The sequence below is a fragment of the Oryctolagus cuniculus genome, chromosome 12 (genome assembly GCF_051225735.1).
Source record: "Oryctolagus cuniculus isolate XC-2025 breed Fujian yellow rabbit chromosome 12, ASM5122573v1, whole genome shotgun sequence".
In the NCBI taxonomy this organism is placed as follows: Eukaryota; Metazoa; Chordata; class Mammalia; order Lagomorpha; family Leporidae; genus Oryctolagus; species Oryctolagus cuniculus.
The window spans coordinates 12,445,239-12,457,296 of record NC_142878.1 but is presented as its reverse complement, the minus strand read 5'-3'; the positions used below and the strand labels follow the sequence as shown (position 1 = coordinate 12,457,296).

The 12,058-nt window shown below is 54.8% G+C and overlaps 1 pseudogene; it reads right to left on the bottom strand.

Annotated features, from left to right (window-relative positions):
- Positions 1-5,325: 5,325 nt before the first annotated feature.
- On the bottom strand, positions 5,326-5,414 carry LOC127484080 (U2 spliceosomal RNA; annotated as a pseudogene).
- Positions 5,415-12,058: the final 6,644 nt, after the last annotated feature.

Genomic DNA, 12,058 nt, shown 5'->3' with positions numbered 1-12,058 from the left:
CCAGAGAGGCCAGCAGGCACCCGAAATGCTGAGAGTGCCCTGCTCACCCCAGGAGGCCCCACTGCCACGAGCACTTCCAGCGCTGACCACACTGCAATGCAGGCTTTCCGAGGGCCCGAGCAGTGTGCAGGTGATGTGTTAGTCATACAGGTCACTGCTTTCCCAGAAGACCATGTCCTCCTCTCAACCCCACCCCCAGGCAGAGGAGAGCAGCAGCAGGGGAGAGACCCCTGAGGGCCATCCGTGCACCATGGAGACCCTCGCTTGACCAGGCTGAGATGAAAACATCGCATCACAGGGACAGCACCTAGGCCATTCTCTCCAGACACGCTAGGAAGAGAACCCTTTCTCTTCGTTTTCCAAAAGGATTTGTTGATGTTTGCATTTATATTATTCTTGAAAAAAAGAGGATGCCCATCAGCCCTATATATATATATATACACACAAAATGATGCACATTGCTTATACTTTTTTATTCCTCCACAAAAGTATCTCAAAGAGATAAATATATAGACATAGAGACATATAAATTATATACTTTAACATACGGTGGAGTATCTGTTGGTTTTAAGAATAAGACATGTATGGGCAGAACCTGCCGGAGACCCAAGCAGCAAGGACTAAGAAGGAGGGCAGCTGTTTGCGAGCAGGTCTGCTGAAGAGAGGGTCTCCCATCACAAAAGCCACGTGCTCACAAAGACCGCCCCCAGCCCAGGACTTCTCCGACCAGGACACACGCACACCATCTGCAGCCACCAGGCAGCCCCTTGCCTCAGGGCCTTTGCTGTTCCTTCTATCTGGAACATTTTCCTCCAGCGAGTCACACAGCTCCCTCTCCGCCACCTGCCAATCTTTGCTCCAGCGCCACCCTTCACCGAGCAAGGACCTCCCTGCACGTCCTCCCTCCCTCTTCCCGGTGCAGCTTGCGCACCTGCCCCATCTGAGCACTGCGACTGTAATTGTCTGTGTATTCATTTTATGCCCCTCAAGCCCTCACAGGCTGTAAGCTCCGTGGGGGCAGGTCTTGTTCCTGAAGCACCCTGGTGCCTACAGCAATGCCTGTCACGTATTGGGCACTAGATAAGTATTCATTGAAGAAAGTGGCTAACTTGACATCTTTCCTCAAACCCCGATTCTCCGCCTGTCCAGACCATGGAGAACTTCAGCTGAACGGTGACTCGGCTTCTGCCCCAGCCCAGGAGCTCGTGACAGCCGGCTGTGGGCACGTCCACCTGGGGGCAGCAGGTGTCCCTGACCGTCTTCCCACTAGGGAGCCCTGGGCTGGGGGAGGCTCAGCTGTTGCAGCGGAGGTGGAAATGGTTTCCTCCGGGGTAGCTCCCAGTCAGGTGCACTGCCGTGGGCTCCCTCACGCCCCTCCACCAGTCAGTGTAGACCTGGACTGTTCTACAGAAGCCCTCGTAACCCATCCTTGGGTGTCTTCCCATCCCTCCCAGTTCAAACCAGCTGGCAGCGGATGGCTCAGCCCACAGGAAGGAGGCCACCTGCCCTGTAGAAGGACCCACTTCCAGCCCCCAAGAGCAAGGCCACAGAGGAAGAGGGGCAGGTCACCCAGACTAACCAGGGCAGGTGGGTGGCAACAGTGACAGAGCCGGGCGAGCCCAGGTCCCTGGGTGTCCACAGTGTGCACGGAGGGCCAGAGCCTCGACCCCATGGAGCCAAGCAACACGCACCTCCCTGGGCTGAGGTCCCTGCATGGCAGCCTCTGGCACTGCACACACAGTGACATCACCCACAGCCAGGGCTGCCCGGCCCTGCCGCTGAGCTGCCTCCTCCCGCCAGGGGTTTTCACAACTGCCTAACCTTGGCGTTTACTTCTAAGTCCTTTGGCCAAACATATTTTCCTCTTAGAAGTCATTGGCAAAATACTGTTACAAGCTTCCTATCAGATCTTTGTCCTACTGTGCCCTAATTCAAAAGCTCTGTCCTCTGTTTAATCCTCTCCTATGTTCTTGCCATCTCTCTGGATACTGTGTGTTAGGGTCTCTCGTGGTCATAAGGACCACCCCCTTTGTAGATGCTCTGCGGGCAGGGAGAGGGCCAACAAGCGAGCGTCCCTGCGTTTGCCTTGCCACATAAATGCTGTCCCTTGTGTTGCTGCCCGGACAGAGCCTGGGCTCACGCAAACCCTTCCCCTCCCCGTGGCAGGTGCCCAGGGAGCACTGTCTGCCTGTTGGCACAGCTTTCTGCTTGCAGACACTGAACCACCAAATCAATGAGGAATTAGGGTTTGCAGGTGGGAGGGGGGCAGCTTGTCTCCCTCGAGCAAGATCAAAGCTAGTGAGATAACTGTGCGCACCTGCGGGGGGCTCGGCACGTGCACACAGAGGCAAGCCCCACGCTGCCAGAGCCACGCTGGTCTTCCCTGGGCTCCTGGCAGGGACATGCTGGGCTGTTTGTCGTACACAGAAAGGAGCTGGTAGGAGAGAGGGGGCTTCGGGGTCCACACGGGGACGGAGCTCCCAGAAACCGCTCACTGCCTCACCTGTGGAGCCTGGGAGCCATTCACCTCCACCTTTGATGAAATTGGCTCTGTTCACTGAGGCTTGTAGGAGTTCACCATAGCGGAGGACACCTGCACTTGCTCCTCCCCGAGAACCTGCGCTCCGCCCTTTGAGAAAGTCGGTGACTGTCCCGCTCCTCTCTCCTTTCCCTGTGTTTTGTTCTTGTTAATTTCACTGATTTGGGAATGAACCTTTGTTGCTTGGTTCCTCCCATTTATTTGATGACTGTAGACAAAAACAAAACAAAACCACAGAGGCAAAATGGGTCATCCATCACACTACTTTGACCAAGGTGTCCAGAACCCTTTTCTACTTGCGAGTGTTAATTCTGATTCAGTCAGATGCTCTTTGCAGTGTGGTCCATCCTCAAAGCAGAAACGCACTGTGGGAGCTGTCCTGGGGGGGGGGGGGTGAGGGTTGGGACTCTGTCAAGTATTAAAGTACTAAACCGACTTTTGCAATATGTAGTAGATCTTGCTGTCATTTTGGAACACTTCCAGTTAACGACTACGGCCCTTTTTCTAGAAGAACTGTATTTAATTTCTTTCTTTTATGGAAGATGATTTCAAGTAAAAATAGCTCTGTAATCCGTGTGACGCAGCTTCTCCATTACTTGACACAGAGAAGCTGTGATGCCTACTCAATAAAATCAACCTGTTTGTAAAGCATTGGTTGGTCCAGTTATTTGCCCACTCATTTCCATGTGCTGGGTCAAATACCTCAAAGAAAAGCTGTATGGCCCAGGAGGAAGAAGGCTCTCTCACCCATCCATCCACTCCACCACTCAGATGAGATGGAAACCCAGTTGTTTGGAGCTGGCACTGTGGCATAGCAGGTAAGGCCATTGCCTGCAGTGCTGGCATCCCATATGGGCAACAGTTCAAGTCCTGACTGCTACACTTCTGATCCAGCTCTCTGCTATGGCCTGGGAAAGCAGTAGGAGATGGCCCGGGTCCTTGGACCCCTGCATCCACGTGGGAAACCCAGAAGAAGCTCCTGGCTCCAGATTGGCACAGCTCCAGCCATTGTGGCCATTTGGGGAATGAACCACCAGATGGAAGACCTCTCTCTCTGCCTCGCCATAACTCTACCTTTCAAAATAAAAAAGAAAAGAAAAGAAAAACCCAGTTATTCACATGAGAGGAACAATCATTCCTCTCCTTTTTAGAATGGCCATGCCACTTCCTATCTACATGAAAGCTGAGTAAAGTTTTCCTTAATGCAGTTTCACTACAGATGGCTACCATAGGCAAGAGGATGACAGCTGGAAACATGCAGGGGGTGCTTTATGGTGAATTTTTATTTATGAGGGGAGACAGTGTCCCCCCATAAGAGAAAGGATGAGCCCCACCCCCCGAAAGGCTGGGGTGAACTGCAGGACCCCAAGCCTGTCTCAGGCAGGTGCAATGCACCCAGGGCCCATCACAGCCAGGGGCTGAGTGCCTGCTGTGTGCTGTGCACTATGCAGTGACACCGGGGACAGTGACAAAGGTGGTGAAGACAGTGCCTCACTCACCAAATGGACACCGTGCACATTCTGTGGACTGTGGAATTCAACACACGTGACAACCCTGTGGGTTGGAAGTAGAAGAGATGCAGATCTTTGTTTGTTTGTTTAAGATTTATTTATTTGAAAGGCAGAATTACAGAGAGGCAGAGAGAGGGAGAGGTCTTCCATCCACTGGTTCACTCCCCAAATGGTCGCAATGGCCAGAGCTGGGCTGATCTGAAGCCAGGAGCCAGGAGCTTCTTCCAGGTCTCCCACACGGGTGCATGGGCCTAAAGACTTGGGCCATCTTCTACTGCTTTCCCAGGCTACAGCAGAGAGCTGGATCAGATGTGGAGCAGCCAGGACTCAAACCGGTGCCCCTCTGGGTTGCCAGCCCTGCAGGCAGAGGCTTTACCCACTACGCCACAGCACCGGCCCCAAGATACAGATCTTGAGAAAAACAAGAAAACAAAGGTGCAGAGGAGTCAGTCATGAAGCCAGGATTCCAGCTTAGCTTTGCTGGTGCTCCCGGACGGGGACACTGCAGAATTCTGCCATCCCAGGGAACAGGCCCACCGACCACGGCAATGGGACATCGGGTCTTCGTCTCACATCTGGGAGAGAGCAGATGAGCCCTGTTGGAAGGATGCTCGCCAGGGCGCTGGCCGCTGGACACCCCCCACCCCGCCCGGGATCGCATGAATGCCATAAAACAGCCTTGTCTGGCTCTGATGTTCCTCGCTACTAAGAAACGCGAGGTTGTTCTTAGTTCTTTGACGACAGGCAGAGAGCCCCACGAGAAAGGCAAGCTCCTGTGTTAGAAGCTTTGAGAGGTGCTTGCCTCGAAGTCTGCACAGGGCCACGTGTTGCGGTGCAGCGGCTTAGGCTGCCACGTGGGAGGCCTGCATCCCTATCGGAGCACTGGTTCAAGTCCAGGCTCCTCCTCTTCCAATCTAGCTCCCTGCTAACGCACCTTAAAAGGCAGCAGGTGATGACCCAAGTGCTCGGGTGCCTGCCACCCATGTGCGAGACCCAGATGGAGCTCCAGGCTCCTGGCTTCAGCCTGGCCCAGCCCTGGCTGTTGCTGCCATTTGGGCAGTGACCCCGCAGGTGGAAGAACTCTGTCTCTCTCTCCATCACTCTCTCTCCCTGCACCCCCACCTTCCGTCACTCTGCCTTTCAAATAAATAAGTAAATAAATCTTTCAAAAAGAAGAAGACTATGTGGGCGATGGTAGGAGGCCTGTACTGGGAGAAAAAGTCTGACCCCTGCATTGAGCTGGAGTTGGGCGGGTTACCCTGCTGGGCTGCAGGCTTGGGTTCTGTGAAGTCAGAGACCCAGAGCAGACTTTCTGATAAGAACAGATACTACACTTGATCTTAGCCAAAAGGCCGAGAGCAGACTCAATTCCTTCGCCAGTTCCAGCAGTCTGTGTCATTTGGGAAAACAGAAGTCATCCCTGTTATTTTTTTCAAAGATTTATTTATTTATTTGAAAGTTAGAGTGTTACACAGAAAGAGGAGTGTGGGGGTGGGGGAGAGAGAGAGTGAGCTTCCATCTGATGGTTCACTCTCCAATTGGCCACAATGGCTGGAGCTGCGCTGATCCAAAGCCAGGAGCCAGGAGCTTCTTCCAGGTCTCCCATGTGGATGCAGGGGCCCAAAGACTTGGGCCATCTTCTACTGCTTCCCCAGGCCACAGCAGAGAGCTGGATGGGAAGTGGAGCAGCCAGGTCTCAAACCGGCACCCATAAGGGATGCTGACGCTTCAGGCCAGGGCGTTGACCGGCTATGCCACAGCGCTGGCCCCACCCCTGCTATTTTAACAGAGAATTTAACGTGGGGAAATGGTCAAGCAGATGTCTGAGACTGAAAAAAGAAGGGGAAGAAAGAAACAGCTCCCAGGACGTGAGGGCCTGTGGAAAGCAGCTCCATCACAGGGCTGGGGGCAGAGCCAAGCGGCTGAGTCGTCCAAAGCTGCAAGTTGGAAGGGGCCGCTCCATAGAGTTGGGGCTCAGGGCTATGAAAAGGGGACTCTGCCCACTGGTGCTCGTGCCTCAGGAGCCCCGAGGAGGAGGTGCCCAGGGTTGGGCTGGGGGCTCTAGGGAGGGGTTGCTGCCATGGCTGGTGGATGGAGCGTGATTTGGCAAGTTGTTCCATGGAGGGGTGGAGGGGAGGTGTGCGGGAAATTGGAGCAAACCACTGGTGTTAAAGCACTGGTTGCTAGGACAACACTAACAGAAACTGGAAGCAAGCAGAAAAAGCAAGTCCTCTGTGTCTCCCATCTGTCCACACACAATGGGCAAAGAAAAGCACACAGCACATATATGCACACATGCATGCATGCGTCCCTGTGTGTATGCACACACACTGAGCAAGGAAGGAGATAAGAAAGAAGTCTCCCTGCTACAGAGCCCAGAGAACTGGAGTTGGCTGCCGACTCAGTGACATGCACAGTTTCCTTCTTCTCTACCCAGGCCATGATTCTTGGCACCCAGGCCGGCCTCAGCTTGTTGGGATCTTCACCTGACAGATAATCCAGACTTTCATTCCAGAAAGCTCTGAATCACAAGTCCTTCTGTTAGAAGCTCTAGGGCACGGCTAATTTTTATTTTGGGGAATGGGCATGATTAAAGGCGCCCTGGGCTGCAGACATCGCCCCCCAGCCCCCGCTGGCCAGCAACAGCTCCATTCTTGCCTGATAACGGGTGGGTTCAGAAGCCTGAGAAGCCCAAAAGCTGGGCTTCCAGTTGAGTGACATCACTGTGCCACCTGCTTCCTTGGGAACCGAGACCTAAACCAGGAGGAAGCACAGGTTCCTGGTTAGGAGGCATAAGGGTGACAAAGGCACTCACATGCCCGCCTCTTCTTTCCCAGACCGCAGGTCCTGGCCACAGGACTGACACCATCGGACGGCGGGCACTGGGCCTGTAAGATCAGGCTCCCACCTTCCAGGCACTTGTCTTCCTGCTGGCCTCATGATGAACCTTCGGAGGGAGGTCCCCAGCCTCTCAGGCAGCTGCTTCTGGGTTGATGGGATGTGTGCCCAGTGAATCCACTGTGCACACCCGTAGCTGCAAATTGAAATGCTTTTCAGAAGCAACACCGTGTAGAATGGCAGAATGGTGGGCAAGGTATTCTCTCAGTCCATGGTGATCCTTTGGGGCAGGCATATTAGAAAGTGAGAAACCAGGCCAGCGCCGCGGCTCACTAGGCTAATCCTCTGCCTGCAGCGCCGGCACCCCAGGTTCTAGTCCCGGTCGGGGCGCCGGATTCTGTCCCGGTCGCTCCTCTTCCAGTCCAGCTCTCTGCTGTGGGCCGGGAAGGCAGTGGAGGATGGCCCAAGTGCTTGGGCCCTGCACCTGCATGGGAGACCAGGATAAGTACCTGGCTCCTGGCTTCAGATCGGCACAGCGCGCCAGCCGTGGCAGCCATTTAGGGGATGAACCAACGGAAGGAAGACCTTTCTCTCTGTCTCTCTCACTGTCTAACACTGCCTGTCAAAAAAAAAGTGAGAAACTAGGGTACATCTACTCCGGGGAGGGGAAATTGGGTTTCCTCCATAACAACAGGGGTCCAGTGTAATCCCTCGGCTACCAAACGGTCACTGACACACAGCAGCACTGGCCCCCAGGCTGGCCTTTGCGAGAGGAAATCCACGCGGTTCCACTCGTCCACGGCCTCCATCCTGCAGCCATTTTCCCTGTGTACACGGCCCATGGAGCAAATACCAGGAGGGCTAGTGACAGGTTGACTGGGATCACACAGCCTGCCATCTTGCCCACCCACTGAGCCTTAAAAGCCTCCTTGGCACAAGGTCGTCTTGTGAACGTAAGCAGGCAACCACATAGCTCCCTGCTCTCCTCACGCTCTGAGAGCTCCATCCGCATGTGCCTTCCCCATTCCATCCCCGTAGCCGCACACGTACGTCCATCACCAGACTCCGACTCCTGCTTCTCCAAATTCCTGACCACCTGCACGTGAATGTGTGTGAGTCGGTTTCTCAGCAGTGACTGCTGATATTTAAGGCCGGCTAGTTCTTTCTTCCAGGGAACTGAAAGGTTTAGCAGAATCCCTGGTGCAATGTCATTTATCTGGGCTAAGAGACGCTGGCTGGGCTGTTAAACCCTCCTTTTCAGGTGTGTCTGTGAGGGTGTTTCCAAAGGAAATCCGCAGACTGAGAAAGAGCCGTTCTCCCACCGCCATCTACTGAGGACCTGCATAGAAGCAGCGAGAGGAGGCGGAGCGCACGCTCCCTGTGCCAGCTGGGACGTCGTCTTCTCCTGACCCCTCCTCCTGGTTCTCGGGAGGCATCAGCGCTCCTGGTTCTCAGACCGGGACTTACACCGCTGGCTCTCCTGGCTCCCAGGCCTGCGTCTTTGGACTGGAGCAACGCCACCGGGTTTCCTGGTCCCCAGCTCCTAGACAGCACATGGTGGGACACCTCAGTCTCCACAGTCACCTAAGCCAGTCCCTCTCCATCTTGTTCTATAGATCCCTAAACCCTGTCGATTCTGTTTCCCTGGAGAACCTTGACTCAGATACTGAACTCTACTGGATAGACGCAGTAGCACCCCACCATCACCCCCAGGTATGACGATCAAAAGTGTTTGGGGGGGTTGGCCTAGTGGTTAAAAAGTCACTTGGGATGCCCACATCCTCTATCAGAGTGCCTGGGTTTCTGTCCCACCTCCATTACCGACTCCATCTTCCTGCCGATGGGGAGGCAGCAGGTGATGGCTTGCGTACTTGGGTCCTTGCCACGTACATATAGGAAACCCGGATTGAGTACCTGGCTTTGTCCTGGCCCAGCCCTGGCTCTGTAGCATTTGGGGAGTGAACCAGCAGAAGAGAGTGTTTCTCTCTCTCTCTCTCTTGTAAATGTCTCAGGCATTGCCAGGTGTCCCTGGGGGGTGGAGGTGGGAACTTTCCCTAGGGGAATCAGTGGTGGAGACCGAGTTCTTAGGCTGCCATTCAGTGCAGCAAAGTGACAGCCCCGCCCACTGAAGGTGATTCCCCCTCCCCACCATTTTTCAAGAATACTCTCCGAGCCCCCTAGCGGCTGGAAGGGACACTGCACAGAGAACCACCTCTCCCACCAGGTCCGAGGGCCATTCCCAGGGACCAGAGGTGGCACAAACAGGGGTGTGTGTCTCCTCTGAGCCCGCTCACGCCCTGCCCTGGGGCTCCCGGGTTTTCTTCAGCCCAGCTCTCATCACACGGCAACTGCTCTCCAGGCGCTGTTTCTTTTCTATTTTTTTTTAAGATTTATTTTATTTATTTAAAAAACAGAGTTGCAAAGAGAGAGGGAGACACAGAGAGATTCTTTTTGCTGGGTTCACTCCCTAAATGGCTGCAATGGCTGGAGCTGGGCCAAGCCAAAGCCACGAGCCAGGAGCTTCTTCCTGGTTTCCCACGTGGCTGCTGGGGCCCAAGCACTTGGGCCATCTTCTGCTGCTTTCCCAGGTACATTATCAGGGAGCGGGATGGGAAGTGGAGCAGCTGGGACTGCAACTGGCATGACAGCCCGTATGGGGTGCCAGCATCGCAGGTGGTGGCTTTTCCTGCTACGCCACAGCGACAGCCCCCGGAGCTGTTTCCTAGGAAGAAGAAGATGTGCAAAAGTCTCGGCTCTGTTCCGGAACCTGGAATTGTGCACCGTAATTCACCCACTGCCGTTCTCCGCGCCAGTGCTGGTGGCCATGAAGGCTTGGGCACTGTTGGGCCTGTTGGCTGATGAGTGATGGGTGAAGATGATGAGTGTTGGGGCCTCACTCAAAGCCGATAACCTTAGAGGCCCTGGGGAGATGCATGGGGTAGGACACCCAAGTGGCACCGAGGGTGCTCAAAATGCAAAGTCTCAGCAAGCAAGAGGCTCACGGTGGCACAGAGCAACAGATCTTGCACTCGGTGAGGGAGTCCTGAGATGCTCCCCGGGACCTGCCTCACCAAGGCGCCGGCTCCTGGGTGCATGTGCAGTGTGCCTCTCGCCCTGGGGTCTCCCTCACATACGTGCTGTTCCTTGCTTATCGGGTGAGGGTGGGATGCCTTGCAGTGTCCTGTGGCATCTCTGTTCACAGCACAGAGCGGGAAACCAACACCCCCCTGTGGCAAGGCGTGGACACAGGGGACCCTCCCCAGCTGTCCTTGCAGATTGCCAGGGAGAGCAACAACCAAGCCGCAGTTCTCCAGGGCTGAGACAGGGGTCCCGCAAAGGGGCCTCCTCCGGGACAGCCACTGCTGTGACCTACTGCCTTTCTCCAGGGTGCATCTGCCTGTTGCAGAGGTCAGACAGGTCAATGGGGGGGGGAGGACAGGGAGCACATAGGGACCTCCCCCCTTAAATCCCGCAGGTCCTGGATAGTGACGCTCATCTCTGCAGCTCCCTGCAGGTAGGAATTAGATACCTGCGATTCACTGGTATGGTAGGGAGGGAGAATTCCAGGACTTTCACTTCCTTTCCAACTCCTACCAAAATAGGAGCCACTCCGTGGCAGCAGAGCTAAGGAACAAGGGGACTCCAGCACTTGCTGAGCGTAGCTGTCCCAGCTGTGACCACCACCAGGCCCACAGGAATTTTATTGTCTGACCTCCATGAGCCCCACCTTGGCTGCTGGCCACCGCGGTGCACTGAAGTCCCCCGACATTAGTGGCATCTCAGGTCGCCTCCTGTTTGCCAGAAGACTGTACCAGGGCACAGTCACCCTAGAGAAAGGCCACAGGGCCCTCTGGGAGAGTGGGAGGACATCTATAACATGCAAGGGTGCTTTTCAAAATTTGTGGAAAATGAGACTAAAAGAGTGCAAAACATGTTGAAATCCATCCATACACACAACCTTCAAAAATTTCGCGGGAATGCATGTTGCACACGGATTTCCATTTTCTTTGCCTGAACATACACTTACCTTTTAGTTCCATTTTTCCATGAACTTTTGAAGTCTCCTCATGCAGCTGGGGGAACGTGTAAGGTCTTCTCTCAAGATTAGTTCATACTTAGTCAAGAAGCTGCGTGGTCATCAAGTGACCCAAGTCTGAAACTCAATTATTTTCTATAACTCCACATTGTATCTACTGAGGTAGGAATTTTGTTTTCAAAACCTAAGTGGCTTAAAAAAATTTTTATGTATTTATTTGAAAGACAGAATGTCAGAGATAGAGGGAGGGAGGGTGGGGGGAAGGGAGGGAGAGAGATCTCCATCCGCTTGCTGGTTTACTCCCCACTTGGTACCACAGCTGGGGTTGGGCCAGGCAGAAGCCAGGAGTCTGGAACTCCATCCAGGTCTCCCACGTGAGTGGCAGAGCCCAAGAACTCTTTCCCAGGCACATTAGCAGGGAGCTGGATCAGAAGTAGAGCAGCCAAGACTTGAACTGGCTCCCATATGGGATGCCGGCATCACAGGCAGTGGCTTAACCCCCTGTGCCACAGCGCCAGCCCCATAAGGTAGAGCAGAGGGACCCCTGGCACGCAGCATTTGACACCCCTGAGTCAGGCCCGTGCAGAGAAGCACAATGTCATCCAGGACCATAGCAGAGTGCACAGACCTGAGCTTTGTCCCATCCCCTGCTCCCCCCCTGCTCCCTCCCTCCTGGAGGCTGAGCTCACATTCCACCCCCCCACCCCCCCGCGCCCTGTCCTGGTCAGCCTAGCCTATGCCCCATCTCCTTGCTTAACTGCGTTGTTCCTGGATGTGGGATCTCTGATTTGTTCTGATGCCCGTGAAGGCACAGCTGATGGTGGGATCCACGTGTTTTTCCCTGGTGCAGAAGAGAAGCTCTCCTCTGTGTGCCCAGCTGAGCCAGGCAGGCAGTCTCAGGCCAGTGCATGCCCTGCGCCTGGGCATGGAGGGGACTCCCTGCTGTGCAGTGCCCAGGGTGTGGCTGGGAGTGGCCTGGGAGAAGCTCCACCAGTCCCTGGGGCTCAGCTCCACCAGAGGCAGGGACTGCCCTGGCGGAAAGACTGCTGACCTCATCACACAGAAGGGGACCAAGGGTCTCCCAACAGGCAGAATGCGCCTCCCTCCACAGACCCCAACTGGAGCCCAGTGGTG